General features: G+C 47.2%; 1 pseudogene across 1 annotated transcript; it reads right to left on the bottom strand.

Annotated features, from left to right (window-relative positions):
• Window positions 1–6,039: 6,039 nt before the first annotated feature.
• On the bottom strand, window positions 6,040–6,311 carry LOC307051599 (small ribosomal subunit protein eS27-like; annotated as a pseudogene). The gene has a single exon. The product of its transcript is annotated as a small ribosomal subunit protein eS27-like (transcript).
• Window positions 6,312–21,663: the final 15,352 nt, after the last annotated feature.

The raw sequence follows: 21,663 nt of genomic DNA, 5'->3' as shown, positions 1-21,663 counted from the left end.
TACTCTTCATTGCAGTGCTCGGGCTTCTCACTGAGGTGGTTTTTTTTTTTTTTTTTTTTATTGAGGAGCACAGGCTCTAGGAGCACAGGCTTCAGTAGTTGTGGCTCACGGGCTCAGTTGCTCCACGACATGTGGGATCCTCCTGGACCAGGGCTCAAACCCGTGTCCCCTGCACTGGCAGGTGGATTCCTAACCACTGCGCCACCAGGGAAGTCCATTTGTAGAGTTTTTAATGATGGTCATTCTGGTTTATCAGCATCCCAGGAGCAGATCCTTATTTCAGAGGTTGCCTAAGCTGTTATGGGTTGAATTGTGTCCCCATTAAAGATATGTCAAAGTCCTAACCCCCAGTACCTCGGAATTTGACCTTGTTTGAAAATAGGGTCATTTCTGATGTATTTAGTTAAGATGGGGTCATTAGGGTGGGCTCCAGTCCAATATGACTGGTGTCCTTATCATCTTCCCCTTATGAGAAGGGGAAATTGGACACAGAGACGGGCGTACACAAGGGAAAATGATGTGAAGACATACAGGGAGAGGACAGCCATGTAGCAAAGTAGGCAAGACTAGAGGGATGCATCTACCAGCCAAGGAATGTCAAAGATGGCCAGTAACTACCAGAGGCCAGAAGAGGCAAGGAAGGATTCTCCCGTAGAGCCGTTAGAGGGAGATGGTCCTGCCGACACCTTGATTTCAGACTTCCAGCCTCCAGAACTTCGAGACAATAATTCTCTGTTGTTTTAAGCCACCTGCTCATGCACCAAGTCCTTATTGAGCAATTATTATGTGCAGACACTGTGCTAGATACTAGGGACACATCAGGAGGCCTGGAGCCCGAGGTGGGAGGTAAGCTGATGAAGGACCTGGGGCAGAGGTGGCAGGACCAGGGCACCGTCATGGAAAGGGGTTTGTGGGTGAGACTGGAGCCAGAGGCAGGGAAGGTGAGGACCCATTCTCCCTGATGGGCAGAGCTGGGGAGACTGTGAGATTACTTCTGGGACAGCCCTTTCCTATCCTCTGGGCTGTGGTGATCACCAGGTTATTTCTCTCAATGGACACAACACAGTAGATGAGGCTTCTGCTTCAAGAACTACAGTCCCATCCAATAGTTAGGCCTCCCTGAGATTGCCCCCAGATGACATTGGTTGGAGTTTGGGGCATTCCCAAAACTCTCCATTCACATTTACGAAGATGTCACTAGTTTAACCCAGATGTCACACAGGGCTCACCCAAGGCCATCGCGTTGGCGTTCTGTTTGCAAGACACAGTGAGTTTGCCTCAGTCCCATCACTAGGCCCTATTCTCACATTTTAACTGCATGCCTTGCCCTAGTAAAAGCATCTGAGGTTAAGATCCCTGGCTTCCTCAGATTATCGATAATGTTCCAGTTATCTATTGCTGTGGAACAAACTATCCCACACTCAGTGGCATCAAACAACCACCACTTAACTCTTCTGTGGTTCAAGAATTCAGACAAGGCACAGTGTGGATGATTTGTCTCCGCTCCATGATGTCTGGAGCCCCCAGCTGGGAGACTGGAATGGCTGGGCTGGAATCATCTGGTGCCTGGGCTGGGATGACTCAAAGGCTGGCCTCATCTGCAACTGACAATCCAAGCATCTACACTAGTTTCTCCATGTGGATTGGGCTTCCTCACAGCATGGTGGCCTCAGGGTAGTTGAACTTTTTACATGGCCGCTCACTCTCTCTCTTTTATCACCTAACCTCAGAAGTCATACAGAATCACCTCTGCTGTACTCCATCGGTCAAAGCAGTCCCAAGCCCTCAGAGATTCAAGAGGAAGGACATGGAGCCTGTAGACATAGACACAGACCCCTCCCGCAGAGGACAAGTGTCAGACAATCTGCCGCCATGTTTCAAAACCACCAGTCAATGACATCCACTAGATAGGAAGCCAGACTTCCCTCAGATCAAGGGACACCTCACTTGACTGACAGCTCCTGGCCCTCCCCTCAAGCACAGGATGAGGTCCAAGCCCCTTGGCCTGAAAAGCAAGGTCCTTCATAGCCTGTCCCAGCCTGCATTCTAGCATCCTCCTCTGGCCCTCTGAGCTCTCCCTGAACTGGCCAAATGCTCTCACACAAGGGTGCCACCCACTGGCCGGCATGGGCCTGTGGATCCGTGACCCTCAGAGGTGCCATCGAGGCCACGGCTCCTGGGATTATTCTTCCAGAGGCTCCGAGCTCCCCAAGGGGACACAGAAACCCACCTGAGCTCTGGATCCTCAGCCTGAGGGTGACGTCCCTCACCCTCCACTAGCGACTCAGCCATCTGTCTTCCTTCCCTGAATTCTGCCCCGCTGGAAGCGACACAGATTCCCAGCTGGGGCTTCAAAGCCGGGGAGATTGAGTGGCCCTAAGCACGGAAATTGGAGCTGCTTGCGATTCTCTAGAGTTCCCGCCCAAATACATAACTATTCACAGGACTACTGAGCCCTGTCTGTGCCCTTGAAAGGGCCACCTTTGAAAGCGGCAGTGGAGAGCTGAATGGCCCCCCGAGTGGCCACCACACCCAGAGAAGGGGAGAGAGGCCACCGGGGCCACACCTGGAAGGGCTACTCTGTTAGAAGCACCCATGGCCACTGGCGGGAGGCGAGAAGAGAGACAGGAGGAATGCACTTCCGCTCTCAGTGACCTCTGGTCCCCAACAAAATGATGACCGTGGGATCAAAGGGGACTGAGAGTCTAGGGACAAAGACACTTCTCATTTCAGTTGACAAGTTGCAGCATGACCTTTTCCTGGTGGACAGTGATGCTAGAAGGAAAAGGACCCTCGTTCTTTGGAAGCAGGAGTTCTTCCCTTCCTCCCCCCTTCATTCATTCACTCATTCATTTGTTCTTTCCATCATTGAACACATAGTCGCTGAGAGCTCACCGTGGACGTGGCCCTGCTGGGCTCAGCACTGGAGGTTACCAGGCGGCCAGGACACCCCTCCCGCCCCAGCTTCCAGATCATCAGACCAGCCTAAGTTCATGTCCCAGCCCTGCCACTTGCTAGCCGAGTCTCCCTGGGTGTGGTGGGATGGACGGTGGCCCCTCAAGGATAAGTCCACATCAAATCCATAGGACCTGTGAATGTGACCTTACTTGGGAAAAGGGCACATGGCAGGGGCTCAGGAAATGTTGCTGTTTCTTAATTGTTCTGTGCCCCCCACTGCCTTGCCCAGCTATGAAAGTACTTTTGGTCTCCAGTGAATTTCTTAGCGGGACTCTGAAAAATAAAGATGCAAGACCGGATTCTGATACCGTTTAGACGTTTTCAGAGGGGCTGTTCAAGCTACCCGCCACCCTGAATTGCCTGCATTCCATGGTGTGTTGTTTGAAGGTCCTTGGTGTCCTAAACAAGAATGAATTCTAGGGGGATCAGACGAGTCAAATTCACAAGTATAGGGCTTCCCTGGTGGCGCAGTGGTTGAGAGTCCGCCTGCCGATGCAGGGGACGCGGGTTCGTGCCCCTGTCCGGGAAGATCCCACGTGCCGTGGAGCGGCTGGGCCCGTGAGCCATGGCCTCTGAGCCTGCGCGTCCGGAGCCCGTGCTCCGCAACGGGAGAGGCCACAACGGTGAGAGGCCCGCGAACCGCAAAAAAAAAAAAAAAAATCACAAGTATATAAACTAACTGACATTCTGCACTTGGACTCCTGCCTCTGAACAGCACTTAGTGTGAGTCAGGAGTGAGTAAAATGAACACCAGCAACCAGTGTGAGGTCTTCTTTCTTGATTTATATTCGTCTGTAGTAACTCCTAATATTTAGACGTTTTTAAAACTTTTTATTTCGAAATCATTATAGACTCACAAGAAGTCACAAAAATAGTACAGAGGATTCGTGGACCCTTCACCCAGCGTCCCCCAGTGGTGACATCTTATAGAGCAGTAGTCCAACATCTAAAGGAGACCAACCTGGGTATACTACTGTGAACTAGACCACCCACATTATTCCATTCTCACCAGTTTTTTACATGTGTTCATTTTTGTGTGTGTTTCTATGTAATTTTATCCCAGGGACAGACTGGTGCCACTACCATCGAAATCAAGGCACAGACCAGATCCATCCCCACATAGGGACTTCCTCATGGACTCCCGGGTTCCCTTCATAATCACAGGTCCCCACACCCCTGTCCCCTGACAACCTCTAATCTGTTCTCCATCTCACTAATTTCATCATTCTGAGAACGTCATATAAGTGGACTGAGAGAGCATGCAACCTTTTGAGACTGGCTTTCTTCACTATGCACCGCTCTCCTGAGATCCATGCAGGTGGTTGCATGTATCAATAGTTTGATCGCTTGTGTTGCTGAGTAGTATTCTATTGTAAGGATGTCCTAGATTTTGTTTAACCCATTGAAGGACATTTGAGTTGTTTCCAGTTTGGGGCTATTAAAACTGCTTTGAACATTCGCCTACAGGTTTCTTTGTGGACGTAAGTTTTCATTTCTCTGAGATAAACAGCCAAGCGAATGTTTAGTTTTAAGCTCCTCTATTATCTAGCACACGTCTGCTAAGGCGTTATATATGCAAAGACTTTAGATTTTGTGTTTTAAAGGACCGGGCAGTTAGTCATTTTTCTAAAGGGAAATCATCTTGTTCTCACACGGGTTTTGTAAATGGGGCTTCTTCTATATAGAATTTGAGTATGAAAGAATATTAATGTGTTCTTTTTATCCAAGAGATAATCATTTATTCTCATAACCAATTTGAAAAATCGAGAAGAGACAGGCATTGTACTGCCATTCCACTTAGGATGACATGGAAACCAGTGGTTGATTTGGTTTTGTTTTTCATTCTGCCAGCCCTGAACTGTCCTAATGGACCACCCATGGGTTTAATGGCACAGTTGCCCCTAAAGGGGACACATCAGCCACACTGGCAGAAGTGTCTGTGTAAAGACACGGCCTCAAGCCAGCAGCCTGGGCTGAGCCTGCCCAGGCACCCGCCTCCCTCCTTCCCTCCCAAGCCTGGAGGCCCCACTGTGGCTGTAGCCGCTGCTTCTGTGCACTCAGAACATAAGGCCCTCCAGCCCCGTGGCCCTTTCTCATCTGATGCAGTGGGCACTCTGCGACTGGCTATGGTCTGGCGTCCAGGTGATAGCACCGTCTTGGCTGCAGCCAGCATCTAGCCCAGACCAGCATCTAGCTCATCTAGGCCACTGAGGCTCATGGTGGCCTCTGGGGCACCACAGAGGCCACTGTGGGCCACCATCAGGGCTGCGCACACATCTGGGCTCCCTAAAGTTGACTCACAGACCAGGGGCTCCTGTGGCCCATGAAGAGTGACAGCCAGAGAAAAAGAACTAGCAAGACGGAAGCCATGATCTTTTGTAACCCATCCCTTTGGCTGTATTCCATCCGTATTCGCAGAAGCTGCCTGCCCCAGAGCAGAATGTATAGGAGGACCTTGTTTCATTTAAAAAAGAAAACAACTCACCATATCTCATCAAATCTAAGATGCCCTAGATTGTAAGACCACCACTGTTTTATGTACCACAAAGAAAGAAAATGTGCTGCCATTTAAACTACAACACGTGGTTGACTGTAAGACATCCTGAGTTCAGCGATGCTCACAGTAAAACCATGTGCATCTTGGAACTGATGGAATTCAGCATACAAAAATTAAGAAGCACTTCCTGGAATGTTAACAGCTCATCCCTCTGCATGGAGCACCCCATGCTCATCTGGGTGACTTCTATCTACTCTCACTGCTCAGCTCAGGTGTCTCCTCCCCAGGGAAGATACCCCAGGACATTTTGGACTCTATTCTGGGAGCACAGAAGTCGCAAAATGATGGACTGCGTGTCAGTCTGGTGCAGAGATGTATTCTGTTTGGCCCATGCAGGGGTTTTTTGTTTGTTTTTGTTTTGCCCATAATCAAAACTTTTTTGAAAAACTGACACCAAAATAGGAGAGTGTTGTTGTCTATACCTTAAAAATTAAACGTAATTATATTATCTTGGTAGACTAATTAGAATTATTGAACTGATAAGTCTTTCTGTGACAGAACACAAATCCAGGCAGTCGTGTGGATCATTGGTGGTGCTTTCTTCTACGTGAACACCCTACTGTGAGTCTGGCCTTTTCTCCTGTCGGCTGGCACAACACTGTTGAACAACCTACACAAATCATCACCATCTGAGCATGGCTGAAAACCGTGGTAATCTTGAGCAACCTGGACATTTTTCATCCATAAGGTAAGAACTTGGACTTTGAACCAGCGCTCCATTTTGCTTTTTCTTCTCCTCTTCCAAGGATGGATGCAGTAAATCTCTAGCCAAAGGCATGTTGATCCTTTCTCAAGCCCAGCCCATCCAGATCTTTAAGGCGACACCCGTAGAGAGCAGCATGCAACCCAGAGCGCAGCATCAACTTCCGGGATCCCTGCAGGGTGTTTTTGTTTGTCTGTCTTTTGGGTTTTGGCTTGCTTGTTTGTTTTTTCTTAATTAGCAGCTAACATCTATAAATCAAGAGACTTACAAAAAATTCAAGTATCTGGCTTTTCTAGGAAAACCTAAAAATGTGACATCACTGGGCCCAGGTCCCTTGGGCCTGAAGATGTTTGTGTTATGACCCCTGCCATGGGCTTTGAGGGTTTTGAGGAAGGCATGGCATGAGCTTCTGAAAGAGAGGGGCTGATGTGTGGCACTGATTTAATGAGGAGGAAGCCTGAGCCAGGCAGAGGCTGAATGTAGAAGTGGAGGCCTTAGTGTCTGACCAGGGAGAAGAGATGAAGATGAAAGAGACAGGAAACAGGTTGAATTTCTGGCCCAGGCACTGGGGGCCAGGGAGGATGGGGGAGGCTTCCAGGTGGGGATTAAGTTGCAACCAAAGTGAGCAACAATGGAGTTGGTAAAGGTTTTGACACCCAGCTTTTTTTATCCTCAGTTACTGGTCCCATTTAAGCAGGCATCCCTCATCCACCTTCTGTGGTCAGGTGGGGTCCAGTGATGAGGCCGAGGATCAGGCTTAATGTCAAGAAGAGACAAATCCCAGGCTTTTGGGCAATGTTAATCCCAGCTCTGGGTAAGGCCAGTTCACAGTCAACTGAACAAGTGGTGGTAAGAGGAAAAGTAAGCTGCAAGGGCCAGCGGGTTGCGCTGGGGCCTGGGGTCTTTGCAGGGGGAGGTCTTTTGCTTTGGGGCCACACTGATGCAGAGGGCTCTTCTCTGAAAGCCTTGCTGGGGAGGGGGTTGGCCTGCCAGTCTCACCCTCTTAATCTCAGCCACCTCCAATACACAGGGGCTGTACCATTAAGGACACTTGGAGTTGCAAGCAACAGAAACCCAGAGTAGAAGTTAATTTTTGGCTGACCTAAATAGGAAGACCAGAGATACATCCGGTTTCAGGACTGGTTGGATCCAGAGAGTGGGCAAGAGTGTTTCCACAAAGGAAAATCCCCAGATGAAGGCAGACACAGCAGATGCTACCACGGGGCATTTGCCTCTCAACCCTGAGGCCAGAGGAAGGGGGACCTCCCTTCCCTGCCCAAGGGAAAGGAGTATGGGAATTTCTCCCAGACCATCTCCTAGCACAACCAAATAACCTCCTCTGTGCTCAGCTAGACCCACTTTCCCTATCCTTAAAGAAAGAGGGCAAGTATTATAACTCTGGGTAGCCCACGAGCCCCCCCGCCCTTGACTCGGCTCACACCTATTTTATGTCACTGCAAAAAAGAACTAGGGAAGAAAGCAATTTTGAGAAGGTTAAAGTACACGAGGAAAAACATTAACCTTGTGAGTGGAGGCTTGCAAGTCAGAAGGGACTGGATGTATTTAGGTCAGAGGATTGAGAAAATTCTGGATCACTAATGTTATCTGCTCAAAAGTACCTCTGCTATTTGCTTTCCAGGATTTTGGTTTAGAAAATGATTAGCAATTTGGTTTCAGCTGCTGCCACATTCCTCCTAGGCCCTGGGATTACACAACCACCTTTGTTCCTGAGAATAGTTGATGGCAACACCTATAACTTGCTGGATAGAAGTGTTTGAAGTTAGCATGATATGGAGTAACGAGCAGCAGGACTGAAAGATGGATGTAAATATTATCCCTGAAAGCTCACCTTCCGGTGTAAATCCATTTTCCAGAAGGAAGATGTCTGCAATCTCTTTTCCAACCGGGGATGAGTCAGTGCCCCAGCTGGGAGGGAGCTGGAGTTTCCATGAAATGCTTTCCTACCTGGGAAAGACACGTGTGAAGGGAGCAAACTTTAGAATGGCGTGCCCTGCTTCCACCTTCCTCAGCACAGCAAACTTTAGAAGTCAAGACCCTACCGGTCTAGAAACCTGCAAACCACCTAAATGCCCAAAAAGGAATGGAGGTGGGTCAAACCATCAGGTCCATTCACTTACTCAATAAATATTTATTGAGTGCCTTTTATGTGCCAGCGATTATCTCCGGGTAGGAAGTTTGCCGGTGATTTTTCTTTTTTCTTCTGTAGAATTCGTCAGTGTTTTCCAAATTTCCTCAAATGAGCCTGTATCGCTTTTATCACCAGAAAAAATCAGTGATCATTCAATAAGAACAAAATCAACAAAAGGAACTTCTGCTCTGAGACCAGTCTGGCAGCATGCACCAGTTACCTACTGCTGTGTAACAAATCACTCCAAACGTAGTGGCAAAATCCAACAACATTCATTCATTGTTAAATTCTCTCGTGGTTCTGGGGATTGTTGGGGCTCAGCCAGGCATTTCTTCCTCAGCGACTCACATGCATTTGCATTCAGATGGTGGATGGTGCTGGAGTCATTCTGAAGGCTTCCTCACTCACATGTCTGGCATTGGAGACTGGCTGTTGCTGGGACCTCAGCTGGTCTAGAACACTAGCAAGTGGGTTTCATGTGTGGCCTGGGCTTCCTCACAGCATAGTGGTGGGTTCCAATGGCGAGTGTCCTGAAAGAAAGAGCCAGATGGATTCTACATTGCCTTATGAGCTAGCCTCCCATGTCACACAGTGACACTTCCACTGCAGTCTTATTAGAAGCAAAAGTCACGAAAGTTAGCCCATATTCAAGGGGAGAGGACTCAGACTCCACATTATGATGGGAGGAATGTCAAGAAATATGCAAACATTTAAAAAAGGGATTGCACAGTGCTTTCCTGAAACACAGCTCCCAAGAACCTCTGTAGTCCTCCAACCCTAGCAGCCATCCTACCCACGACCCCATGAGTCCCTGTCTTACCTGTCTTCTCAGCATCACTAAACCCCACCTTGGACCCTCTGTTCTCAGCAGAAGACCTTGTCCCCTTATGAAAGGGAAACCAGAGACAGTAGATGTCCCCACACATACCTATTCTTAGGGCTGAATCTGAACCCCCTTCCCAAGGTGACCCCTCTCCCCTCACCTCCTCCATGACCTCACCCAACCTATTGGTCCATCCTTTCTCTCCCTTTTCCTTCACATTCTTGGAATGTGCTCAGTTTCTTCACCTTAAATAAGCCAGTCCCTCAGAGCCTGGGGGAGGGAACCATACAGAAAGTTATTGCAATCAGCCAGCCCAGGTCAGATCAGGGTGGTGGGCAAAGGCAGGAAAGGGTCAACCAAAGGAAAGTCTCCTTTGGAAATAGAATGGCCATCCCCTCAGAGGTGATGGTACAGGGACTTTTTTGAACATGACTTGGAAGTTTCCAGCTTTGGTGTCCCATGTATCCTGGTATCTTTCCTACTAAATATGTAAGACAGAGTTCCCTCTGTCCTCTTAAATCCCCGAGCAGCAAGTGGGCCCGTATCCTGCCATGAGGAGGCTGAAAGACAAAGCCTTTCTAGAGAAGCGCAGAGAAGGGAAGTGGCAGGAGCAGGGGCCTGGGGCCGAGAGTGCCCTTCTCAGAGGCTGTGTCAGCTTAGCCTCGCCTAGAGGAGAAGGAGGATGGCAGCTGTCACTCACTGAAGATCTGCCGTGGTGGCGTGTAAAAATGTGTACCCCAAGCTCACAAGCTGAGTCAAAACTGGCTCTGATGAACCTGCATGCAGTACCAGCAACGACATCAAAGCTCTGCAGGGACCCAGGAAGAGAATGGAGAGCCTGGAAGTCGCCTTAATGTTTCAGGGTCACAGTTCACGCTCATTAGCCTATCCAACACCCCGTCCAACTGAGTGGAAACGACTTCTTAAAAAGCAGAATAGTTTCTGAAGAAACTGTATGCCTAAGAAACCTAGGAGAGAAGTTGTGACAATGAGTAATAAACGAATACCAAAACAAATCAGGAAGGGTCATGTGTACTGGATATTGTATGGCATTATTTTGTGTTGAACACAAACATACTCACTTTATGTGTGAAACAGTTGTTTAAATGCCAGATATTATGCCGAAATGTCTGATGATCCCAAAATGCCTGATGAGTTGTGAGGATCGGTGCCTAAGAGTGTATATTTGCAATGATGTTTGGGGAAATCGGTCGGGATTTCTGGATGGACTGGAGATGCGGGACGGTCTTTCCCATTCAGATCAAGGATGGCACAGCCCGTTGCTCTCTGAAGTCCACGACTCAGAATCCAGATTTCACAAAAGACCCCGAATAGCCAAAGCTATCTTGAGAAAGAAAAACGGAGCTGGAGGAATCAGGCTCCCTGACTTCAGACTATACTACAAAGCTACAGTCATCAAGACAGTATGGTACTGGCACAAAAACAGAAATTTAGATCAATGGAACAGGATAGAAAGCCCAGAGAGAAACCCACACACATATGCTCACCTTACCTTTGATAAAGGAGGCAAGAATATACAATGGAGAAAAAGACAGCCTCTTCAATAAATGGTGCTGGGAGAACTGGACAGCTACATGTAAAAGAATGAAATTAGAACACTCCCTAACACCATACACAAAAATAAACTCAAAATGGATTAAAGACCTAAATGTAAGGCCAGTTACTATGAAACTCTTAGAGGAAAACACAGGCAGAACACTCCATGACATAAATCACAGCAAGATCCGTTTTGACCCACCTCCTAGAGAAATGGAAATAAAAACAAAAATAAAAAAATGGGACCTAATGAAACTTCAAAGCTTTTGCACAGCAAAGGAAACCATAAACAAGGCAAAAAGACAACCCTCAGAATGGGAGAAAATACTTGCAAATGAAGCAACTGACAAAGGATTAATCTCCAAAATATACAAACAACTCATGCAGCTCAATATCAAAAAACAACCCAATCCAAAAATGGGCAGAAGACCTAAATAGACATTTCTCCAAAGAAGATATACAGATTGCCAACAAACACATGAAAGGATACTCAACATCACTAATCATTAGAGATAGGCAAATCAAAACTACAATGAGGTATCACCTCAGACCAGTCAGAATGGCCATCATCAAAAAATCTACAAAGAATAAATGCTGGAGAGGGTGTGGAGAAAAGGGAACCCTCTTGCACCGTTGGTGCGAATGTAAATTGATACAGCCACCATAGAAGACAGTATGGAGGTTCCTCAAAAAACTAAAAATAGGACTACCATATGACCCAGCAATACCATTACTGGGCATATACCCCGAGAAAACCATAATTCAAAAAAGTCATGTACCACAATGTTCATTGCAGCTCTATTTACAATAGCCAGGACATGGAAGCAACCTAAGTGTCCATCAACAGATGAATGGATAAAGAAGATGTGGCACATATATACCATGGAATATTACTCAGCCATAAAAAGAAACGAAATTGAGTTATTTGTAGCGAGGTGGATGGACCTAGAGACTGTCATACAAAGTGAAGTAAGTCAGAAAGAGAAAAACAAATACCGTATGCTAAGACATATATATGGAATCTAAAAAAAAAAAAAAACAAGGTTCTGAAGAACCTAGCGGCAGGACAGGAATAAAGACGCAGACATAGAGAATGGACTTGAGGACATGGGGAGGGGGAAGGGTAAGCTGGGATGAAGTGAGAGAGTGGCATGGACATATATACACTAAGAAATGTAAAATAGATAGCTAGTGGGAAGCAGCCGCATAGCATAGGGAGATCAGCTCGGTGCTTTGTGACGACCTAGAGGGGTGGGATAGGGAGGGTGGGAGGCAGACGCAAGAGGGAGGAGATATGGGGATGTATGTATACATACAGCTGATTCACCTTGTTATAAAGCAGAAACTAACACACCATTGTAAAGCAATTATACTCCAATAAAGATGTTAAAAAAAAAGATCATACCATCTCTTACAATTCAACAATAAGAAAACAAACAATCCAATTAAACATGGGCAAAATAGGGATTTCCCTGGCGTTCCAATGGTTAAGACTCCGCACTTCCACTGCAGAGGGCAAGCGATCGATCCCTGGTCAGGTAACTAAGATTCCGCATGCCATGCAGCGTGGCCAAAAACAACGGGGGGGGCGGGGGTGTCAAAATCTTTGAAGAAACACTTTGCCAAAGGAGATATACAGGTGGCATAGAAGCACATGACATCATCAGTCATTAGGGAAATACAAATGAAAACCACAATAAATACTGTCATACACTGGCCAGAATGGCTCAGATCTAAAAGGTAAAAATGTTGACCATACCAAGTGTTGGTGATGACGTAAAATAACTGGAACTCACTCACACTGCTGGTAGGAATGTAAAATGCGGCAAACTCTTTGGAAAACAGTTTGGCAATTTAAAAAAAATGTAAACATACACTTGTATGATCCAACCAATACAGTCCTGGGTATTTTACTTAATGCAAATGAAAGCATAAGTTCATAGAGACTTCTACACAAATGTTTATATCAACTTTACTTGTTATAGTAAAAACTGGAAATAACTCTAATGACTATTATTCGGTTCTGATAAACAAACTGATATATTCATATAGTGAAATATTACTCAGCAACAAAAAGGAATGGACTATCGATACATTCAACAACACAAATGAATCTCAAAATAATTACACTGAGTGAAAGGACCCACACCCCCAAAATTGTATATATTGCATGATCCATTTATATAAAATGATGAAAAATGCAAAATATTCAATAGTGATAGAAAGCAGATCAGTGGCTGCCTGGAGAAATTTCGGGAGCAGTGGAGGAGCAGTGGGGGTAAATAGATCACAAAGGGTCACTTTTGGGGGTAATGGATATGTTTATCATCTTGATTATGGTTGTATACATATGTCAGAACTCATCAAATTGTACAGTTCAATTACGTGCAGTTTGTTATATATTAATTTTATCCCAGTAAAACTATTTTTAAAGTAAAAAAAAAAAGTTCGTACAATGTGATCCCGTATTTTTTGAAGAAGGTGGAAAAGAAAGAAAAAAAGATACATAATCCACTCCCAAGTGTTAATGGCAATTCTCTCTAGATGGGATTATGACTTCTTCATATATGTGGGGGGAGAAATTTGTTCTGATTAAATATATTTACTAGCTGTCCTGCAATTGGCATATACTGTATTGCTTTCGTAATATGGAAAACCATTCCTGACGAAAGTATGCTCCCTCCTACAAAGGGATCATCCCCCAGCCTTCATAAATTGGGGTGAAGCCCCCAAGCTGACGTCTGTGAAGGGCTGACCTTAGGGTGGCTGGAAACTCACATGCACCCCATCACTACCCCTGAGGTTTGGGATCCACCCCGCACTGGCTACCCCTTCTGATCACAGTCCCCTGATTTCCCAGCGGGAACCGCCCCCTCCCGCCTTCCACTCTATGGTTGGTGGAAGCAGGGCTGACTCCAACCCCGTGCTGGGCATGTGACCTGGGCCTGACCAATCAGGCCATCCTGCCCCCCCTGGCTGCAAGAACTAGTGCAGGCAGGACCACCCAGGGATTTTCAGGAACTCTTAGGGAAAAGGCTCTCTCTTCTGGGGTTCCAAGATAAGTGGATGGTAGTCTGAAGCTGCCTGTGGAGGAAGGGGGAGACCTGCCATGTCGGGCAAATCCGCCTGAGAATTAAGCCAACATGGAGAGAAACGGGGAGGGGAGATGAAGGGAGACCAGTTCTTAACATCGTTATTAGAGCACCTGGATCCAGCGTGATTAAAGCCACTTTCCGTGTTATATGAGCCAGTGAATTCCCACGTAAGCAAAAGCTTAGGTGACTGCCCCGTTCCTGAACTCCCCTTGCCAACCCCAGGTCAATAGGCATCTTCACACCCCTCAACCCCTCCCTCTCCATCCTCCCCTTTAGATGATTTTGGTTGCTGGGTGGAGTCTGCATCAAGGGGGAGCAGCTAGTGCCTCTGCCCCTAGAGCTTATTTGGCCTCCCTTATTCCTGCTGCTGAGAGAATTCCAGAGTCTCTGGAGCCCAACTGCCTGATGGGAACCCTAGATCCCCCAGTTCCTAGCTGTGTGACCTGGAGCATCTTTCTGGTCCTTTCTGGGTCTTAATTGCCTCAGCTGCGATAACACTACCTACCTCAGCGAATTCCTGGATTAAATGAAATGATAAGTAAGCACTCAGTAAATTTATTAACATCACCATCACCTGCTGAACATAAACATCTCACCAAATATTGCTTTAGGCTCTCATTATAATTACTTACCATTAATTTTATTTAGACTACCATTTGCTTTTTCTAAGCAGTCTAAAGAAGTCACTTCGGGCTCCCAGGGTTTCCGGGGCCCTTTCTAGGACACCTACCACCCTCTAGTCTAACTGTCTGGCTCCGGGTCTGTCTTCAACAGAATGCAGTCTCCACAAGGCATGTGGAATCTTACCCCTCTGTGCTCGGCGCCCAGCACAGTGTGTAGCCAGTGTTCACACTCAGTAAGATGGATGAGGTCATTCAGGAAGGCAGCCAGGAGCTTGCAGAGTCTAGCAACTCACACCCCCTTCATCCTCTCATCCCCTGATTCACAAACGTGCTCAGGTGGAGGCAGAGAATGCGTGGAAGAGCCATCTTGTGCAAACCATGAACACCCTTCGGAGAAACTGTGACATTTCCGTCAGAAGCATGCTTGTTTTTCATACCAGTTAAGCTGTCATATTAAAACGGATGGGCCATTTCCTCATTTTTCCAGCCCATATTCCTTTGCTACTTTATGCATTCATTTCATCCAGGAGCACTCTGCCAGCAAACAGAACTGTCAGGGGAGGAGGGGAAGAGCGAAGATGTAAGAATAATAAAAAAGAGAACGTTTTACACTGAGCTAATTCTTCTACCCATCGCCTTTTGTTTTTTGGATGGATTGGGAGAGATGACCGATTTGCCCCGGTCTGCTCTGTTCCACTCTCAGACCTTTGCCATGTGCGAAACTCCACTCCATCCTTACTCCTGATTCCTTTCATCCTTTTCTTGGCCTAAGCACCATTTCCCCCAAAATAAGGTCCCAAAGGGGAATGGATGCAGTGGCCATTGGGGTTATGGTGTGAGCTCTTGGCCTGAGTTTTGTCCTTTAATCCTCCCAGTGTCCCTAAGAGGTCAGTGGTGTTGGCTGTCCCTGTGTTCCAGAGGAGGAAAAAAAGAGGGGCGATCCCTGCCCAGGACATAGGGCCAGGGAGAGTGCAATTCACCCAAAGGCCGCAATTTTGACCACCGTGCACTACGGCCGGTTGACCAATACCCCAGGCCCTGGGGCCTCGCGGTTAGGGACTGAGGAGAGGGGATTGTTAACACCCAACTCTCCTCACCCCAGCCTGCGGCCCTCATTCCCGACAGCATGGCTGAGACTCCCGCCTGGTATCTCTTAGATTAGCCCCCGGCTATTTTTATTCTGCCCTTGCTTAGGGAAGAAATACAGATTGGGCAAACCCTCAGGCCGGGCCCCAGGGGAGACCGCCATTCACCAAGGAAGAAAACAGAGCTGATTTTACATTTTACTCTCTTTTTTAAAAAAAATCTTTTTTCCTTAGAAGCATCTTCAAATTGAGTCACCCTGTTAGATCCCCTCCAGCAGGGCCTTTTGAGCCCCTTAAACTCACCCACACAGTGGTGGAGGCAGGACTTGTACCTGTTGAATGAAGTCCTATCTCCTGGGCTGCAGGGAAGAGGAGTCAAGGGGAGGGGCTTGGTGGAGGGAAAAGGAACCCAGGAAGGGGAAATGAGAGGATGTCAGGGAACACAGGGAAGCCTGCAGAAGCTCAGGCTGTGTGTGGGAGAGGTCAGGGATGAGCTGAGGTGGAGGGACCTTGGGGACATCTGAATGGAGATGACGGGGGGGGGGGGGGGGTGGGTCCAGAGGTCACCTGAGTGGAGATAAAACTTTGGTATTTTTTTTCTATTTTTGAATTTTATCTTTTTATTAAATTTTTAAAAAATTTATTTTATTGAAGTATAGTTGATTCACGATGTGTTAATTTCTGCTGTTATACATATATACTCTTTTCCATTATGGTTTATTACAGGATATTAAATATAGTTCCTGCGTAATGCTATTTTTAAATTTTTTTTTAATTTATTTTATTGAAGTTGTGCTGATTTACAGTGTTGTGTTAATTTCTGCTGTACAAAAAGTAATTCAGTTATACATATATATATACATATTCTTTTTCATATTCTAACTTTGAAACTCGATGATGGTCCTTTAGATGATGGTGACAGCTCTGGGGACATGGATGGATCACCTTGCCTTTGAGAATATGTAGAGCTGGAGAGGGAAGAAGATCTAACCCAGCATTTAAGGCTGAATAGAAGATGACGAAAGGGAATTCCATGGCGGTCCAGCAGTTAAGACTCCGCGCTTCCACTGCAGGGGCTGTGGTTCGATCCCTGGTCGGAAACTAAGATCCCACATGCCCCATGGTGCGGCCAGAAAAAAAGAAGATGAAGAAAGAAGAGGGGGCAGGAGTTGCCAGAGAAGCAGGAGGAAAACCGAGAGAGGGTGGTGTCACAGAGGTGGGAGGTGTCTGGGAAGAAGCAAGGAGCAGCTGGTCAACGCTGAGGAGGTAGGGTGGGGCTAAGTCCTTCAGATCAGCAGCCTGGAGGTAACTGATGACCTTAGCAAAGCTTGCTTTGGGAGAATGATACTAGTAGAAGCCAGATTGAAGGGACCCAGGGAGTGGGAGGTGAGGAGAAGGAGATGTGTCACAGAAGTCGGGCAGTAAAGAGGAGAAAAGACGGAGCAGTGGCTCAAGGGGGGAAAAACCTCTTCTGTGTCCTGTCCAGAGGGACGCCCTCTCCCTGCATAGATCCCCTCCTCCTCCACTCCCTGCACCCAGGGGCACAGACACCACTGTCATTCTGTATTGCAAGGGTCCCTAACCCCCAGTACTGGTCCTGTTAGGAACCGGGCTGCACAGCAGGAGGTGAGCAGCGGGCCAGCAAGCGAAGCTTCATCTGTATTTACAGCCGCTCCCCATCGCTCGCATTACAGCCTGAACCATTCCCCGCCACCCCAAGGAAATACTGTCTTCCACAAAACCGGTCCCTGGTGCCAGAAAGGTTGGGGACCGCTGCTGTATTATACTGAAGGGCAGGGGTCTCCATTTCTGTGCAGTCCTTGGGGGTCTAGCACACAGGGGAAGTTCGACAAATATTAGATGCTTTGGATGACACTGACAACAACAGTGGAGACGATGATGAAAATATAAATTCTTGAATATCAGAAAATCTCCTGTTTGGGGGATTAAAAGAACAGTTAGACTCACCGAGAAGGCTGACTAGTCAGGGCCCCTCTGCTGTCTCTGGCCATCCCTCTCAGTCCCATTTGCTGGTTCCTCTTTTCTCTTCATCCTTATTTCTTCTCTGTTTATACTCAGGTCTCTGGGTGATCTGATCCAACCTCATGGCTTTAAATTCTATCTGCATGCCAGAGACTTCCAAATGTACACCTCTAGCCCTGACTGCTCTCCCAAACTCCAGACTTACGGAGACACCTGCCTGCCTGTCATCTTTTTTTTTTTTTTTTTTTTTTTTTGCGGTACACGGGCCTCTCACTGCTGTGGCTTCTCCCGTTGCGGAGCACAGGCTCCGGACGCGCAGGCTCAGCGACCATGGCTCACGGGCCCAGCTGCTCCGCGGCATGTGGGATCTTCCCGGACCGGGGCATGAACCCGTGTCCCCTGCATCGGCAGGCGGACTCTCAACCACTGCGCCACCAGGGAAGCCCTGCCTGTCATCTTAATTGGGTGTCATCTTGACTCAACATGTCCAAAACCAAACTCCTGATCGCCTTCCTCCTTCAGTTACTTAGGCCCAAAATCTCATAGTTCTTTGCTCTCCTTCCTTCAAGAATCATATCCATTCCTTCAGGAAACCCTGTCTGGTTGGACTGGTTCTCTCTTCAAGATACACCCAGAATATGACCACCTCTCACGACCTCTACTGCTATCAGCCAGATGCAAGCCACCATCACCTGCCACCTGGGCGGCTGCCATTGGCCTCCTAACTGGTCTCCCTGCTCTGCCCGTGTCCCCTTCACCTTGGTATCAACACATAAGTCATATGAAGTCACTCCTCTGCTCTAAGCCCCCCGATGGCTCCCTGTGTCCCTCAGAGGCCAATCCTTCCCGTGACCTACAAAAGCCATTCATGATTTTGTCCTCCACTGTCTCTCTGACCACCTGCTTTTGTTGTTGTTGTTGTTGTTGTTTATAAGTTTATTTATTTATTTTTGGGTGTGTTCGGTCTTCATTTCTGTGCGTGGGCTTTCTCCAGTTGCAGCGAGTGGGGGCCACTCTTCATCGCGGTGCGCGGGCCTCTCACTGGCACGGCCTCTCTTGCTGCGGAGCACAGGTTCCAGGTGCACAGGCTCAGTAATTGGGGCTCACTGGCCTAGTTGCTCCGTGGCATGTGGGATCTTCCCAGACCAGGGCTCGAACCCATGTCCCCTGCAGTGGCAGGCAGATTCTCAACCGCTGCGCCACCAGGGAAGCCCCCTGTTGTTGTTTTTAATCTATGTATTTATTATTTTATTTCTGGCTGCATTGAGTCTTCACTGCTGCACGCGGGATTTCTCTAGTTGTGGCGAGCGGGGGTTACTCTTCGGTGCGGTGCGCCAGCTTCTCATTGCGGTGGCTTCTCTTGTTGCAGAGCGTGGGCTGTAGGCACGCGGGCTTCAGTAGTTGCAGCACGCGGGCTCAGGAGTTGTGGTTCGCTGGCTCTAGCGCACAGGCTCAGTAGTTGTGGCGCACAGGCTTAGTTGCTCCACAGAATGTGGGATCTTCCCAGACCAGGGCTCCAACCCGTGTCCCCTGCGTTGGCAGGTGGATCTTAACCACTGCGCCACCAGGGAAGCCCTCTCTGACCACCTGTTATTCCTCTCCCGCTCACACTCTGTTCTAGCCATGCTGGCTTCCTTGCAACTCTGCACATGTGCCAGTCATGCTCCGATTCTGAGGTTTTTTTCCCCCCACGCCAAGCAATTCTCCAACACCAGCTGGGTGTCCTCCAATTCAAGTGAATTCTGACACCACCTACCTGGAGAGTATCAGATCCCACAGGTAAGGGCTCAGTCCCACAAGACCATCCTCCCATCCCCCACTTCAGACTCCAATCACAAGTCCAGGTTGTCACCTGTGCTTCTGACCAACAGGCTATAGATAGAAGGTTACCACAAACCCCTCCTCCTTGCGTTCAATTAATTTGCTAGAGTGGCTCACAGAACTCAGAGAAACGTTAGTTTACTAGAGCACCAGTTTATTATAAAAGGATATAACTCAGGAACATCCAGATGGAAGAGATGCATAGGGCAAAGTATGGGGAAAGGGGTGGAACTTCCATGCTCTCCCAAAGTGCACTACTCTCCCCAGTCGTCTCCAGGTGCTCACCAACGTGGAAGCTCTCCGAACCCCATCCTTTTGGGGTTTTGTGGAGGCTTCATTACTTAGGCAGGATGGATTAGATCACTGGCCATCGACGACTGAACTCATGTTCGATAGACTGAATCTCCATCCCCTTTGCCCTCCGTGGAGGTTGGGAGGTAGGACTGTAAATTCCAATCCACTAATCATGTGGTTGGTTCCCCTGGCAACCAACCCCCATCCTTTGTGCTTTCCAAAATTCTCCTCCTGAACATAACAAAGGACAAATCTATCACTCCTTTATCGTAGGAAATTCCAATGGTTTTAGGACCTCTGTGCCAGGAACACAACGAAGGCCAAATATATATTTCTTATTACGAATCACAGTATCACAGATGCTCCCACCGTAGCCCTTTGCTCTAGCTGGTCCCTGTGTGGAACCCTATACCCTCCGCCGTCCGCTCTGCTCAAATCTTGCCTGTCAATGTGGCCAACTGTGACCTCCCAACTTAACACTGCAAACCTGCCCTCCCCCTATTCCAAATCTTCATTAGCTGGGGCCACATTTCCCAAAACACGTATTTTCTAACATAATGAATGACTTACGTAGTATGTTAATTTTTTAATTGAAGTATATTCAAGTATTATTGATTAATAATAGTAGTTTCAGGTATACAGCATAGTGATTCAGTATTTTTGCAGATTATACTCCATTTTAAGTTATTACAAGCTAATGGCTATAATTTTCTGTGCTATACAATATATCCTGTTGTTTATCTGTTTTACACATAGTAGTATCGGTTAATCCCATACCCCTAATTTGTCCCTCCTCTCTTCCCACTCCACTTTGGCAACCACAAGTTTGTTTTCTAGTCCGTTAATTATCATCTGCCCACCCTCCCGCCACGTACTACAAGTTCCAAGATGGCAGGGAATCTTTGTTTTGTTCACTGAGTATCCCTAACAAAGTGCCTGGCACAAAGGTGTTCAGTAAATACTTGAATGAATGACCCCTTGAAGACTGTTCTAATACTTTTAATTCCTTGACTGTCAGCTAAGCAAAATGGAGAATATAAGCTTGCCTTACTGCTTAACAGTGAAAATTAAGATGATTCATGAAATGTCTTCCAAAAACTATACAGGTAAACTTTGTACATTTGCACATTTAAAAAATATCTGGTATCTTTGAAAAAAGAAAAAATCCATGAGAGCATTTCATGCGGACGGATGTAGCAAGACCACAGAGCAAATGTGAGTACTGCCCCCTCCTGGTTGAACATGGAGGTGTGGCTTTCTGCACCACCAGCCCCACTGGGGACGACTTACGAACCTGGTGGGGTTGCGAGATATGCTATCGATGACATTTCAAAATGGGTCACATTCAACCCTATTTTCAGACGGAGGCAAGGAAAAGAGGAATAAAGTGTCAAAAGGAGACTTTCTAGGGAGTACCGAGCCCACACATTTCCATATTGTGAGGAGGATGTTGACAATTAGTGGGAAGTAGTAAAGAAAAATGTTAAGCAAGAAAATCCTAACATGATCACATCCATCTGCTGCACTTACAGCTGGAATCTGAGTGGGAATTTCCCATCTGTGCTTTAGTCTCAGCTTTAATTTGACTATAAATAAGACACACACATGCACAACTTGCACTGAGCGCCTTTTGGGGCCAGAAGTTGTTTAAGGATGATATATATATATATATATATATATATATATATATATATATATATATATATATATATATAAACTGTGTATACTTTAACTCAGAACCTACTCATTAAACTAGTCAGTCTGAGGTGTGCAGCCAGTCTCTTCTAACTTGGTCCCAGGACGATGTGACACTTCATAACTGAGGCCTTAACTGTTGACATCCTCTGCTCAAACAGATCCAAACAGAACTTCTGATGCCCAGGCCAGCTTCCCCTGGAGAACCCGGCTGTTTGCTTCAGGAAACCTTGGGGCCCAGAGGCCTGAAGGTGGCTGGATTTGGGAAGCCCATGGCTCAGTCAGACAGAAGCTGCACTTGCTACTTTACATTTTTGTGT

The sequence above is a fragment of the Hyperoodon ampullatus genome (genome assembly GCF_949752795.1).
Source record: "Hyperoodon ampullatus genome assembly, chromosome: 4".
Taxonomy (NCBI): Eukaryota; Metazoa; Chordata; class Mammalia; order Artiodactyla; family Ziphiidae; genus Hyperoodon; species Hyperoodon ampullatus.
This window is presented reverse-complemented; position numbering and strand designations above follow the sequence as displayed.